Source organism: Macrosteles quadrilineatus, unplaced genomic scaffold (assembly GCF_028750875.1).
Source record: "Macrosteles quadrilineatus isolate MER2022 unplaced genomic scaffold, UCM_ALF_1.0 Scaffold_1__1_contigs__length_201487025, whole genome shotgun sequence".
NCBI lineage: Eukaryota > Metazoa > Arthropoda > Insecta > Hemiptera > Cicadellidae > Macrosteles > Macrosteles quadrilineatus.
Window position 1 is genome coordinate 25,784,653 of NW_026542594.1, and position 13,740 is coordinate 25,798,392.

The following is a 13,740-nucleotide window of genomic DNA, read 5'->3' on the forward strand; positions in this document are numbered from 1 at the left end:
TGAATACTTGATCATGGGGCATAGCCCTAAGGTAGGCCTATAATTGAAAGTTACTTTCCACAATGGTTAAAAGTACTTAAAGTACTACCTCATCTAGAGGTGTGTGGATATCCGATAAATCGGGTCGGAACCCAAATTTGATATCCGACACTATCCGTTATATGTCCGACTTTTTCGTATAGACAACATATTTTGACGTTTTGAACAGAAAACTAAATCTTCATAACCATCATTAGTTTCCCAGGACAAAATTACAGCAATACGTTTCCAACGACGTAACAGCAAACGACAAAGAAGCCGTATGATGCAATACTGATATCTAGTTTAGTCGTTATCGGCTGTTTTGCTTTACGATTAGATTCATCTGGAACGAACAGACATAAAGCAGAAAAAAACTACCATGGTTAAATGAAAGTCAACTCTTGCTTGTCTCCTGATACTAGGGGCTCTGCGTATGTAACAATTCAATATTTTCACCAATATTTTTTTAATAGAATAATTTAATTTCCACCATATGTTTTTCTTTTTATCTAAATGTCAATCCCTTTTCAAGCCATATATAGTAATTAATTGTCCATGCAGACCAATAGGTAATCAATTTAATACAATATAATATAGAAATTTTCAAATAACATAATATCATATAAATATATAATAGCCTATAACTTTTGTAACAAAATTGCTTCAAATTCTATATAATTTTATTTAAATAACTTTTCAAAATTATAATTTAGCTCTCTAGCAAATGAAATTTATTATAATATATAAGTGTAAACAGTGGCCTACAATTTTATGTGATTAAGTCAGCATTGACATATGTGAGTGCAACAATGCATCAGACCTTCATCACTTCCAATAGAGCCAAGATAGTATGAAGATGTAAATTGGACACTAAATATTTAATATCAAAATTTTATAAAAAAAGTACATTATTCGGACAAAATTAGTGAAATTTGTTGAAAGAAGAACCATCCTTGCTACGAACCTTAATCATTCATAACATCAAGAATTTTACGGCAAAGAAGACATCAATTTTGGTGAGATCACTCCAATAGACATTTTTACCTTTGGAAGCCATTAAAACTTTCTCAGGCCTAACCTTTGGACATTTGTACTCAAATTCAAAGTCAAGAACTAATAGAAGCTTAACTTATTCAAAATTATTATTAATTCAACCAATCTATAATTCGAACATACTTTATATTTTAAAACAAAATTTAATTAGGCTTATATCACAAGATTAAATTCAAATGCCGCTCGATCACCCCACCTGAGATAAAGATCCTTGCAGTAAATTATAACATTGAACCTAAATAATTAAAACCATTGTAATAGGCCTAGCCTAAAGTTTTTAAAGTAAATTCATTTCCCACTGTTTACTATCAGTTTTGTATTATAATTAATAAATTTAAGTTTCGATATTGTACATGGAGTTTCTATTGTAGACCTAAGTCTAAGGTTGATTACAAAAATGGCGCACCAACGTATTGGCAACGAATTTAATCTTGTGATCCAAATGAAGCAATTTTGAAACCTTAGAACGAAGTTTGTTAGCAGTTAAGACAGAGAAATAACAACTCACAATTTAGTTAAAGAGATTTATTAAGTTAACATACCGTAACTGTAAACAATATCCTTTTCCCTTTTTGTGTAATCCCATGCCCCATAATTATAACTTAAGGTCCCGCAATACCATTCCCAACCCAATAATTATGACTGACACAGTTGACAACGTCCCCACTGACAATAATAACACTTCAACATTCACACAAGACAGTTCGTTCGCACAACCCGACAACGTAATAACAGAACACAAAGTCGAACAATCAAACAATCTACCCGGGCACAATAATAACGAACTTTTCTCCGAGTTTAATAAAACCGAAGCAGAAGTAAACATGACAGACGCCATTTCGCAAGCAGACACTGAAAATCGCCATCTTGAATGTCAAGGCCAACAGAAACCGCAACAGCTGCCGGTCTTCGCGGACGACAACGCCCGAACGCCACCGAAGACTCCCGATGCCATCTCGTCTCCCTTCCCCTCCACACCAACCAGAACCACACATCCACAGCTGATTCTAACAAACCCATACCATGACGTCAGCCATCATCAATCCAATGCGACCAACGTCAACACGTCTGTTAATGCCTCGCCAACTAAGACGACCGTAGTTACGGATGATTTCCAATGCAAATTAATTTCATTATTTGAACTGCTTGGAAATAAAATCGATAAAGGTCTAAATGAAGTAAAAACTGAAGTAGCTAATGTTGAAAACAAACTTAATAAGGGCCTAAATGATGTCAAAAACGAGGTTAAACATGAATTAAATACTAAATTTAACACTCTATCAGAAAATCAAAATAATATGCGTAAGGAACTAGACGAAATCCGTGCTATCCAACAAGTACAGACTTTAGAACTACAACAAATTGAACACAACATCATTAAAAAGTAGGGGTCTGCGGTGCACCGAAAAAGTCGGTACGGTACGGTACAAGCTTAATTACTGTCATCGGTTCGGTACAGCATTTTACACGGTACAAATTCGGTTCGGTACAGCCTATTATAATAATAAATTACTTTCAGTTTACTATCGTAGTCAACGACAGTTTGTTCCGAGCACATAAAAGTCTTATCAGATGTTTGTTTGCGATCTTCATAATTTATTACTGGGGTGATGATGCAATAAAAAACCCATTAGCAGTCCCAAATCCATTAACATTTTATCATGACAATAACATTTTATCTCGACAATAATTGTTGTATTCAAGTACTTCCAAGAACTGTTGAATTTTATCACTTTTATATCTTTACGACTTTCACCAATTCTATTTTATCATAAAAATAATAGTTTTATGATGACTGTTAAATGTTATCTCTAACTCAGTCAGTATTTTCGTGAATATTCAATTTGCCGCTGGCATTGCCTACTGCCATAAAAATGTTAGGTGCTACAAATTCAACTTGTAACCAATCTAATCTACAATCTTATTTATAAGTTAAAATATTTGTTATAAATATTTTATCTTTCTATTGAGAAACCACAAGCATATTTGTTGTTTGCATAATTTTTTTCTCGTTGTTATGCAAGCCTACTCGGTCTCAAATTATGTCATTGCATGTTCTGTGTCTTACATTGTTATATGTGGCTGTTTAAGGCTTAAAAATGTTTTTTAGTTTCCTAATTACGCGCTACCCATATAAAATAATGTTAATTTTTATTTTACTTTTTGATTTTTTAATGTTGTAATATTGTTTATAATCAAAAGTTGACACCCACTATGTGTGCCAGAATTTCAACCGTTTTGCCGTATCTCAAGCCGTTTTCGAGATATAAGCGTTTTTAGACAGTTTACAGACTTAGATGATTTTTCATGGTAACTTTTATTTGTAGCCTACCCATATAAAATAATGTTAATTTTTTTTTACTTTTGATTTTTTAATGTTGTAATATTGTTTATAATCAAAAGTTGACACCCACTATGTGTGCCAGAATTTCAACCGTTTTGCCGTATCTCAAGCCGTTTTCAAGATATAAGCGTTTTTAAACAGTTTTACGGACACTGCCCCAAGAGCCAAGTTCGCGGTCACGACCCTGGGGAATCCCCAGGTGGTGACGTCACCGGGGACGAGTCTATATATAGAAGTGGCATAGTAATGTCAATGTATTATAGTTAAAAATAATGGTTTTAATACAGTTCTGAGAAGAAAACGCAAAAATACGGGTAGCCGCGTACCGTACCGATTATGTACCGAGAACCGAGGTACAAAATATTGTACCGTACCGAACCGTACCGACCTTAAATTTTCTGTACCGCAGACCCCTATTAAAAAGGTGTATAAACAGAATGACGAAATTAGAAAAGAAGTATCCAATATCGTAGCTAATGAACGCATTAAGACCAATCAAATCATCACTGACGAAAGTCGTAAAATTGAAACCAAACTAACCCTAAACATCAATGAAACTTCCCAGAACACTAAATCAGATTTAGAAAATTATGTAAATGTAAAAACCACTGAAATCAGAAATGAATTGGCACCGGTAGTCGAGCACAACCAAAATACAATTCGGCAAACAACAGAAACAATTAATCAAGTAACTAGCCTTATACAGGAACAAGAAGCTAAATTTACTAATATTAAAGTCGAGCTTGAACAAAAGCTAAAACAAGAAACCACTTTTCTAACACCTCAAATCCATGTAACCTGTGGAAGTTCAATCTTAACCAATTATTTGACTTTACCTAAATTCAGTGGTCGATCCCATAATCCCCTGGAATATCTAACACGTCTGAAGAGATATTACCAAAAATTACTTTCACGGCAAAGCACTGAGCAAAACCCCATCGAAATCTTAAAAGACATTCTTGAAACAAGCCTTGAACACCAAGCTTCACGATGGTTTTCATTGGTAAAGAATGATTTGAAGTCATGGGAAGATTTTGAAACACAATTTATCTCGAAGTATTGGAATCGTGACCTTCAACGGGCAATCAAGCACAAAATCGAATCCGAACAATACAAGCCCAACGGAAAGTTAACTCGATCAGAGTATTTTATTGAACGAGTCATCACGCTACGATCCCTCACTCCAGCGCTGACTGAAGATGAAATAGTCGCTATTTTGTCAGACCATTTCTGCCCACTTATTCAAGACGCACGACGTGTGCAAAATGCAAGCAGTGTGTACGAGTTTGAAGCACTACTTCAACGACAAGATCTACACGACGCAGAGAAACGGCCTAAAAATAACTCCAGTCCAACACCATCTCACAATAATCAAAATCGGAACGATCATCCTAATAACTACCATAACAATCGGAGGAACTACCAAAATCGACCCAGCTTTCAAGCTCAAAATCACTACCAGAACACTAATCCCCATACCTACAATCCAAAGATAGAAAAATCTCAGTACTATCAAAACCACCGGCCCCAACATAATCCAAGTTGGCAGCCAAGAAATCCACCACCACCACAACAACAGCGAGGCAATGTGAATTACATGACGGTTACTCACAATCCTCAACATAACACGAATCAATTTCATGACCGTGAGTACCCAACATCAGAGCAAGTCCAAATGTGTAATTCAATTTCGCAAGTTCCTTCACAACACCTACCGCCTAACAGTACGACACAACCGTACAGCGGGCAGCCGCCTTTAAACGGGTAGGCGCTGTCGAAACTGCTGGTCTGTATACAACTCTAGAATCTTCAGCGCCTGTGAACCAAATCGGACTAAACAGACCGACTATTCAAATAAATAATTATAACCAAAATAACATAGAACCTTTATATATTAACACAATTTGTTGTAACCGTGAATTCCTATTGACTGAAGAAACGATAGATGAACTTTGTACTAACAATTTTAAAGCAAACTGCCCAGAAATAAATGTAAAAATCAGTAATATTCCTATCTGTGCTTTAGTTGACACTGGTTCTAACATTACCTGTCTAAACGAAAATTGGTTTAATGAAAATAAACATAAATTAGCTGAATTTGAAGAACTCCCTGTTAGCAATACATTCATTAAAACTGCTACCGGAGAGAAATCTAAACGGGTATCTAAAATCTTATTGCTGCCATTTGAAGTAAATAATCAACCAACATACATACAAACTTTGCTTGTACCACACCTAGTAAGATCATTAATTATAGGAACAGATGTTTTAAGCTTATGGGATGCACGAATCGACTTCGAACACAAATCAATAAATATAAATATTAATAATAATAATGATGTGAATTTGAAGTTTGGAGAGGTAACTATTGACGGAATATCTTGCTACATTAACTACAATACAAGTGAAACATACAATTATGAAGATGATTTGATATATAATAATACAAATGAAATAAATACACATAGTTACAGTTCACAAACAAGCAAAACTCAAAGCAGCATTTCACCAGAGATAGTCAAAAGTTCTCTTGCCGATAATCAGTTAATTAATGAAGAACAACGTTCTAAACTTGAATCTCTAATACTAAAGTATAAAGATGTCTTCTCAGACGAACCAGGAGTTTGCAACAAATACAAACATACTTTAAAAGTTGAAAATCCTCAAAATTTTAAGAAGAAATCCTACCCAGATCCTAAGAAAACATACCATGTCTATCATTACCTAGATAGCGGGGATAATGCTGAAATTAAGTGCAAATATGGACCCTTCCACATCTCTGCCCTCAGAAGATACATCACCCCTCAAGATTCAACAAATCAAAATTCCCTCTAAGCCTGAAGAACCAAGTGTTGTGATAAGTGCGCGCCTGTTGTGTACAGTCGTCAGTCATAATAGAAATAATTCCCCTCCCTTTCCCCATAAAACAATAAAATGAATGTATATGTATATAGAACAATAACCAATCATTACATAAGAATTCATTTTAGGAAAATGATTTATAAAATGATAGGAGTTAGTTAAGAATAAAGACCTTGAAATCCATCTATGCTATATAGTTAGGAAACCCCATTAAATATTGTGTTTTTTTAATTATCTCTCATTATGTTAGTTAGGATGTTAATGTTTTGTTATGTTCATGTACTTCAAAGTAATAATTTATTGTTTCTTTTCTTGTTTGTGTGTTGTTATCAGTTTTAATCAGTGTAAATATTCTCATTGTTAGTTCGAAATGTCGTTAGTAATTTCATTATAACTCCATTTCTGCGGGGATTTTGTAACAATTCAATATTTTCACCAATATTTTTTTAATAGAATAATTTAATTTCCACCATATGTTTTTCTTTTTATCTAAATGTCAATCCCTTTTCAAGCCATATATAGTAATTAATTGTCCATGCAGACCAATAGGTAATCAATTTAATTCAATATAATATAGAAATTTTCAAATAACATAATATCATATAAATATATAATAGCCTATAACTTTTGTAACAAAATTGCTTCAAATTCTATATAATTTTATTTAAATAACTTTTCAAAACTATAATTTAGCTCTCTAGCAAATGAAATTTATTATAATATATAAGTGTAAACAGTGGCCTACAATTTTATGTGATTAAGTCAGCATTGACATATGTGAGTGCAACAATGCATCAGACCTTCATCACTTCCAATAGAGCCAAGATAGTATGAAGATGTAAATTGGACACTAAATATTTAATATCAAAATTTTATAAAAAAAGTACATTATTCGGACAAAATTAGTGAAATTTGTTGAAAGAAGAACCATCCTTGCTACGAACCTTAATCATTCATAACATCAAGAATTTTACGGCAAAGAAGACATCAATTTTGGTGAGATCACTCCAATAGACATTTTTACCTTTGGAAGCCATTAAAACTTTCTCAGGCCTAACCTTTGGACATTTGTACTCAAATTCAAAGTCAAGAACTAATAGAAGCTTAACTTATTCAAAATTATTATTAATTCAACCAATCTATAATTCGAACATACTTTATATTTTAAAACAAAATTTAATTAGGCTTATATCACAAGATTAAATTCAAATGCCGCTCGATCACCCCACCTGAGATAAAGATCCTTGCAGTAAATTATAACATTGAACCTAAATAATTAAAACCATTGTAATAGGCCTAGCCTAAAGTTTTTAAAGTAAATTCATTTCCCACTGTTTACTATCAGTTTTGTATTATAATTAATAAATTTAAGTTTCGATATTGTACATGGAGTTTCTATTGTAGACCTAAGTCTAAGGTTGATTACACGTAATAGTTTTTTTTTACAGTACGTACGTTTTTACAGTAAGTATAAAAATCTAGCCTACTTCTGTGCTGTTACGTAAACAATAGATTTAAGATATAATGTTTCCCGAAAAAAAGTCAGAATAGAAACAATAGAAAAGCAACACAATAGAAGGGTGGGATGGGGTTGGGCAATGATCTCGAAAGGAGCCCGGGTAGCAACGGTGAGTCGAGTAGGACGGGAGGGGGGAAGGGGTGGGTACAACCTTAAAGCTATATATAGACTTGCACTACTTCCCTAAACCTAAAGGACTGGCGAGTGGTATTCCAATCATAGGACAAGATTTAATGTTTTTCGGGTATTCATTGGCCGGTTTGACTTTGGATTGTCTTATTGTGTAGAAACTTTGAATAGGCTAATAAAAACAAAAAAATAGAACTAACCACGATTATTTAGCATTGATTGTGTATATTAAATGATAGGGTCCAGGGGAAATATACAAACTTTTTTCATGATTTGAATTTCAACATCAAAATACAACATTACACAATCATGATATTTTAGGTCATTGACCTTTATTATGCATCCGGTATTGCTGTTTCAGAAGAGAAGCACGTTGATAAATTATAAATTGATATTCCTGTAGTTAAAAAGAATTATTTTATAAACCTATCAAACAAAATCATAAAATCTTACATAAAGATAATAACAATAACAGCAATTGTAAAAAGAGTATAAAGATAACAACGTCATTATACTTGATCTTTGTTCTTCTATTTCTTGGGTTTCCCTTCATCACCCATTCAACAAGTTGCCTAGTTGCCATGGTTACTAATCACCTATGTTGTTATCAGCTTTTGTGACATAGCGCACAGCAGGGGGTAAAACTTGACGAAAATCGGTTAATTTTTACACACTATTTAATAAACCAATGCAGGCTACTTTATTGGTACTGTATTAATAAATTGGCCGATTTTGGTCAAATTTTACACCAAATTTATTGAAATTTCAAGGTAGATATCAATAAAACAATAATTACCAAATATTTTTATTCATTTAAAAGATTGATTTGTGTTATTGTGTTCTTCACTGAGTGCAGCCGAGCGGCACTAATGAGGGTTGAACCCCCGGTTGTCAGACCCTACCCTCCCCAGTGGTCTGGAGAAAGCTTGTAAAAAAACTATTGCACAAGTGTGACTTGACATTGGGCTGCTTCAACTTTAATTTTGTCAAATGAACTGTGATGTTTCAAAATCAAAAACAATAATTTAGGACCATACTGCATAACAATAATGGACTGCAATTGTTGAACATACAATCCATTTTTAACAAACTAAGATTATACTATTCAAATACAATTTTAAAAATTATCTTGGTATTTTACTTGGGGTAATGAAGTTATGTAGGCTTGTGTAATTCTCCGTTCATCAAGGTTCTACTGAATTATGTTTGGCAGTGAATAAGTGTAGAATGACATTTATAAATTCTGGGATACACACCTTTTACAGAGTTATAAAGCATAATTGCCCTAATTAACTTGCCGCAAAATCAAATCGTGAGCTAGAGCCCAGCTTAGTGCATTAGTGATGTATTCTAAACTTGGCAAACCAGCAGAATGCCACTTAAGGCCAATAATCCCAAAAACATAAGGATATACAATGTGAAAATAAACTTGAGATAGAACTCCTTGTCTTGTGAGAACCAGGAAACAACATAAAACATAACCTCAAGTAAACAAGCCCAAACGTTTGACATCAGTCCTGCTGAGCTAAAGTGTTGTGTGAAGATTTCGGCTGCTAGGGTACTTAATTCAAGCAACCAACTTTTGAAAATAGATGTTGTGAACTGTGATTTTCAAGAGAGAGAAAACTGTGGACGTGGCTAATTTGAAATTCTACAATTCAAAATCGCCATTTAAGTTTATATACACAGCTTTACAGTGTTTTATAGGTTAAAAATACATATGCAGCTTATTATTATCCACACTAAACTATCTGAATCCAAAAATATCCGAATCCGAACCTCTCAATATCCGATCCGATCCGAACCGAGCCTCAACTATCCGATCCGAAATGAAATTTCACTATCCGCACACCTCTAACCTCAACCTCACCATTTAACACTTAATTCCGGTTGAAATTTTCATTATCAAATGTGCTCTTGTCCTTTCCGTGAATAACAGTGAGAAATAAGGACATTAATGTGGTACCAACAGACATACACACAAAAATATAGAATTTAATTAGGGAATTTGCTACCCTTTAAGCATAACAAAGCACATATAAAATTAGTACCTATTTGATATCTTTGTTAATGTCATCAAATTTTATTATAACAATTTATATTTGCTTAGACCGAAGATGACCTGAAATGCTGTCGAAATGATGGCTTACTATTAGTGATGGGCGGATCCAAGAAAATGTCGGTACCGGATCCGGATCCGGATCTTGAAAAATTCGAATCCAGATCTTCGGATCCGGATCCAGATACACACTGTCATAAGGGTGGGTTAAAAAACGTAATTAACAGAATGCCAATTTAAATCATACTGTTTAAAATTAAATTGGTAATGTTTTAGGGTTAATATATCTTATATATAGAGTAATCTCCAGTTGAGCCCATAATCCCCCATTTTTTGGGGACACTAGAACTTTTCAAAATCATAAAATGAATCTTTGTGCTAAGTTTGGACGACCACCAAAAGGGTATCTGTTTATAGTTTACAATAGTTCGATATTACAATAGTATGCTATATCGTGGTTTTTGCATACAGCATCCAATTTATTTATGCCTGGAACACCTCAAGGTATAGGGTCGCAGGAATGGTCGCCCCCGGAAACATCACCCCCCAGGCTAAACGTGACGTCACGATACCAGACAACCAGCTGGTATAAAATATATGTCCGCGACCGGAATCATACCCCCCCAAGGGCTTGACAAGTAAGTTAATTTATCAAAGTCTAGTTGATACGAACTAATTATGTTATTAATTTTAATTCAAACTAGTTGAAACGGAAATCTATGTACACCCCGGAATCGTCCCCCCCTGAAACGCTACCCCTAGTAGGGCTGGGCTGCCCGTCAGCCCGTCCTCCCTAGTCCATTGTTCTGAGGCCGAGGGTCGGCCGCTCGTTCATTAGGCCTATTATTGTCGATTGGACAACAGCTTTTCCACAGAATAAAATTGCAGACCCTGTGGTGGAATATTTATCAGTAGATTTAGATGTGTATGAACTTCTAAGACAACTAAAGATTGACTATAAAAATGATTCTTTTAGACTTAATTCATAAAAAAACTACCAACGATAATGCGTAAAGTATAAACTTTTTCTGTTGCATTAAATAGTAGTTATACTTATCAACATCAGTAAACTTACCTTACACCCTATGGTAATTGTTAAGCAACACATTTGTTAAAAATAGAATAATTGCTAAATGTATTAAAAATGAATCGCATTGCTTTAGGTTTGGCCCTGATTTAATTAATAATTTGAAAATTAGAAACAGATTATTAAATAAGAATAAACATAATAATATCTTTTAGGGGATTAATCCCTTAAATTTAACGAAATAATTAATTGTTAGTAATTACAAATATGTAAATGATACTATTCTAAAGGTTATGCCAAAAAGTACCTTAATTCAGAAACAGCCTAGGCTAGATTCATATCACTGGAATAGAGCCAAAATATAATGAAAGTATAATAAAAATATCAGAATAACTTTAAATCGAGAAGAGGACTTGCAATCAGTGTTGATATACCAATAAATTAGTTTTGTTATAATATGTATATGTTTAGAAACCTTTTTTGCTACTGAAGTTTGCAAAATTATGTTTCATATTTACTAAGGGGAATATATACGTGAGTTCAAATGTTTAATATGTAATCAAAATTTTAAATGTTGAGCTGTAAACTTGTATTACATCGCTTAAACGATAGTAACATTCGTATATACTCCAATCAATGTATCACAAAGTGCCAATTATAATTAAAAATACCCCCGCCGGCCACCACAGCAAACCTGCAGACTAAGCGAATTTCCATTTGCCTGATTGGATTTACGCTAAAATGTCTCTGTAAATATCACATTTATTCCCTATTTAAATAACATTAGTTCAACATATATCAATATCAATATCAATTGATATGGGGACGCCACCTAGGTCATGGTGGAAGGAAAAACATAGGTGTGCTATTCCTACATATTCTGACGTCACTCGGATTACAAACAAAAGATCACCTGATTGTAACTGTCAAATTAGTATATGTATTTGCTTTGATTTGATTGTTATTGTTTTTATTTGTTTTGATTTGGTTGTTATTGTTTTTATTATTATAAAAACAATAACAATCAAATCAAAACAAATACATACTAATTTGACAGTTACAATCAGGTGATCTTATGTTTGCAATCCGAGTGACGTCAGAATATGTAGGAATAGCACACCTATGTTTTTGTAGGTGCGTATTTTAACCCAAATATATGTAGAATGGTGTGAGATGACTGTGTAGCTTTTTTACTGACTGTATCAGCTGTTTCATTAGCCAGGATCATTTATTTAAAGCCCAATGATCAGGAACATCTGGGTCCAGTTTTGAACCATCAAAGTTTAACGAGTACTTAGGTTTGCTGCAATAGGGAGAGTAAAAAGGTGTTTTTTTTTTTTTTTTTGTAAAATGATAATAGTTTAGTATAAAATGAATGCATTTTCCAAATTTGATTAAAATAAAAAAACAAAAATATAAACAAGCAAACTACAACAGTTTACTTATTCTAAGTATAACATAAAAATTTTAAATTTACAAATTTTTGGAATTTTCTAGGCGCATAATTAACGCTTCAATATACTAAATTATTTGTTTTTTTTAAGGTCTACAAAATGGTTTATAAAGAAATTGCTAAATTTTAAGTTTTTAGTGTCAAAAATGGGAAAACCCAATTTTTACCCCATAAAACCCCGTTCTCTTGGTTCGATCATGCTGGTTCGCGAACTCGTTCGAATAAACGTAGGTTTACACGCTTGTACCAAATTTCATCAAATTTATGAATTTGAACGGATGGTGTTTTTGGCATCTAGGGACCTCAAAACGAAAAAGTAAATCGGTCCCGGGTCCAGGTCTTACCATGAGTACTACGGTAATAGCGTATTCCCTATAGGGGAAATTCGCTAAAACAAATTTAGGATTTTGTAACAAAGTTTGGAAGGCAGGTACTTAAATTGAGAAATAAATAGATACAATGGGTACTAAATCGTCTATTATGGAAAGAAAATACAAAAATATAACTGAATAAAAATTTAATATTCTACAAAGTGTCAAGGAATTTATACAGTACAAACTTCATTTACAATATAATTTAAAACAATAAAATATATAAAAATCAAAATCAAGAGCACAAAAAGAAGAAAAAAACATAAAGAAAAAATAGGGAAGGTTTTTTTGTCTTACGCCCTTTAAATTTGTGTGTTTCGTTTCGTATTCTTATTGTTATTTCTTTTTATAAATACACATTTTGCTACTGTAGTACCTTTACCTATTTGGTAGTGTTTGGACGCCTTCTTATATGGGAAAAGGTTGAAAAATATGTTGATAATATTTCAAATTATCAAATCAAATACTTAGTAATTTTAACTACGTAAAAGATAATGTAAGTAAATAATTAAATATATTTTCTTAAATTGTTATTGGTAACAAATAAATCATTATAAACCTGGTAAACATTAAAGACCAAGAGCACAACAAATAAAGAAAGCAAAAAGAAAAATAACGTGTTTCCTAAATCAAAAATGGCTTTAATAAAAAAAATAACGTTTTACTAAGTTGTAGAATATGCCTACGGTTATCTGTAAATATCAACTTATGCTCTTATTTAAGATTTCCTTCTGACTCCTTGCGGGATGTCCCCATTATATGACAGAAAACTTACAGCCTTTAAAACGTTGTTTTTAGGTATGGTGTTTATGTACCAGATCTTATTGATTTATCTATTGCCGTTTTGAAAATATTAAGCCGGGACTTTATAAATACACCCAGTATATGTGACCGTGAGCGCG

The 13,740-nt window shown here is 33.1% G+C and overlaps 1 protein-coding gene across 1 annotated transcript in view; it reads left to right on the forward strand.

Annotated features, from left to right (window-relative positions):
* LOC129005404 (protein pelota) overlaps positions 1-13,740 on the forward strand; it is a 95,323-nt gene that overhangs the window by 27,876 nt on the left and 53,707 nt on the right. The window lies entirely within an intron of this gene.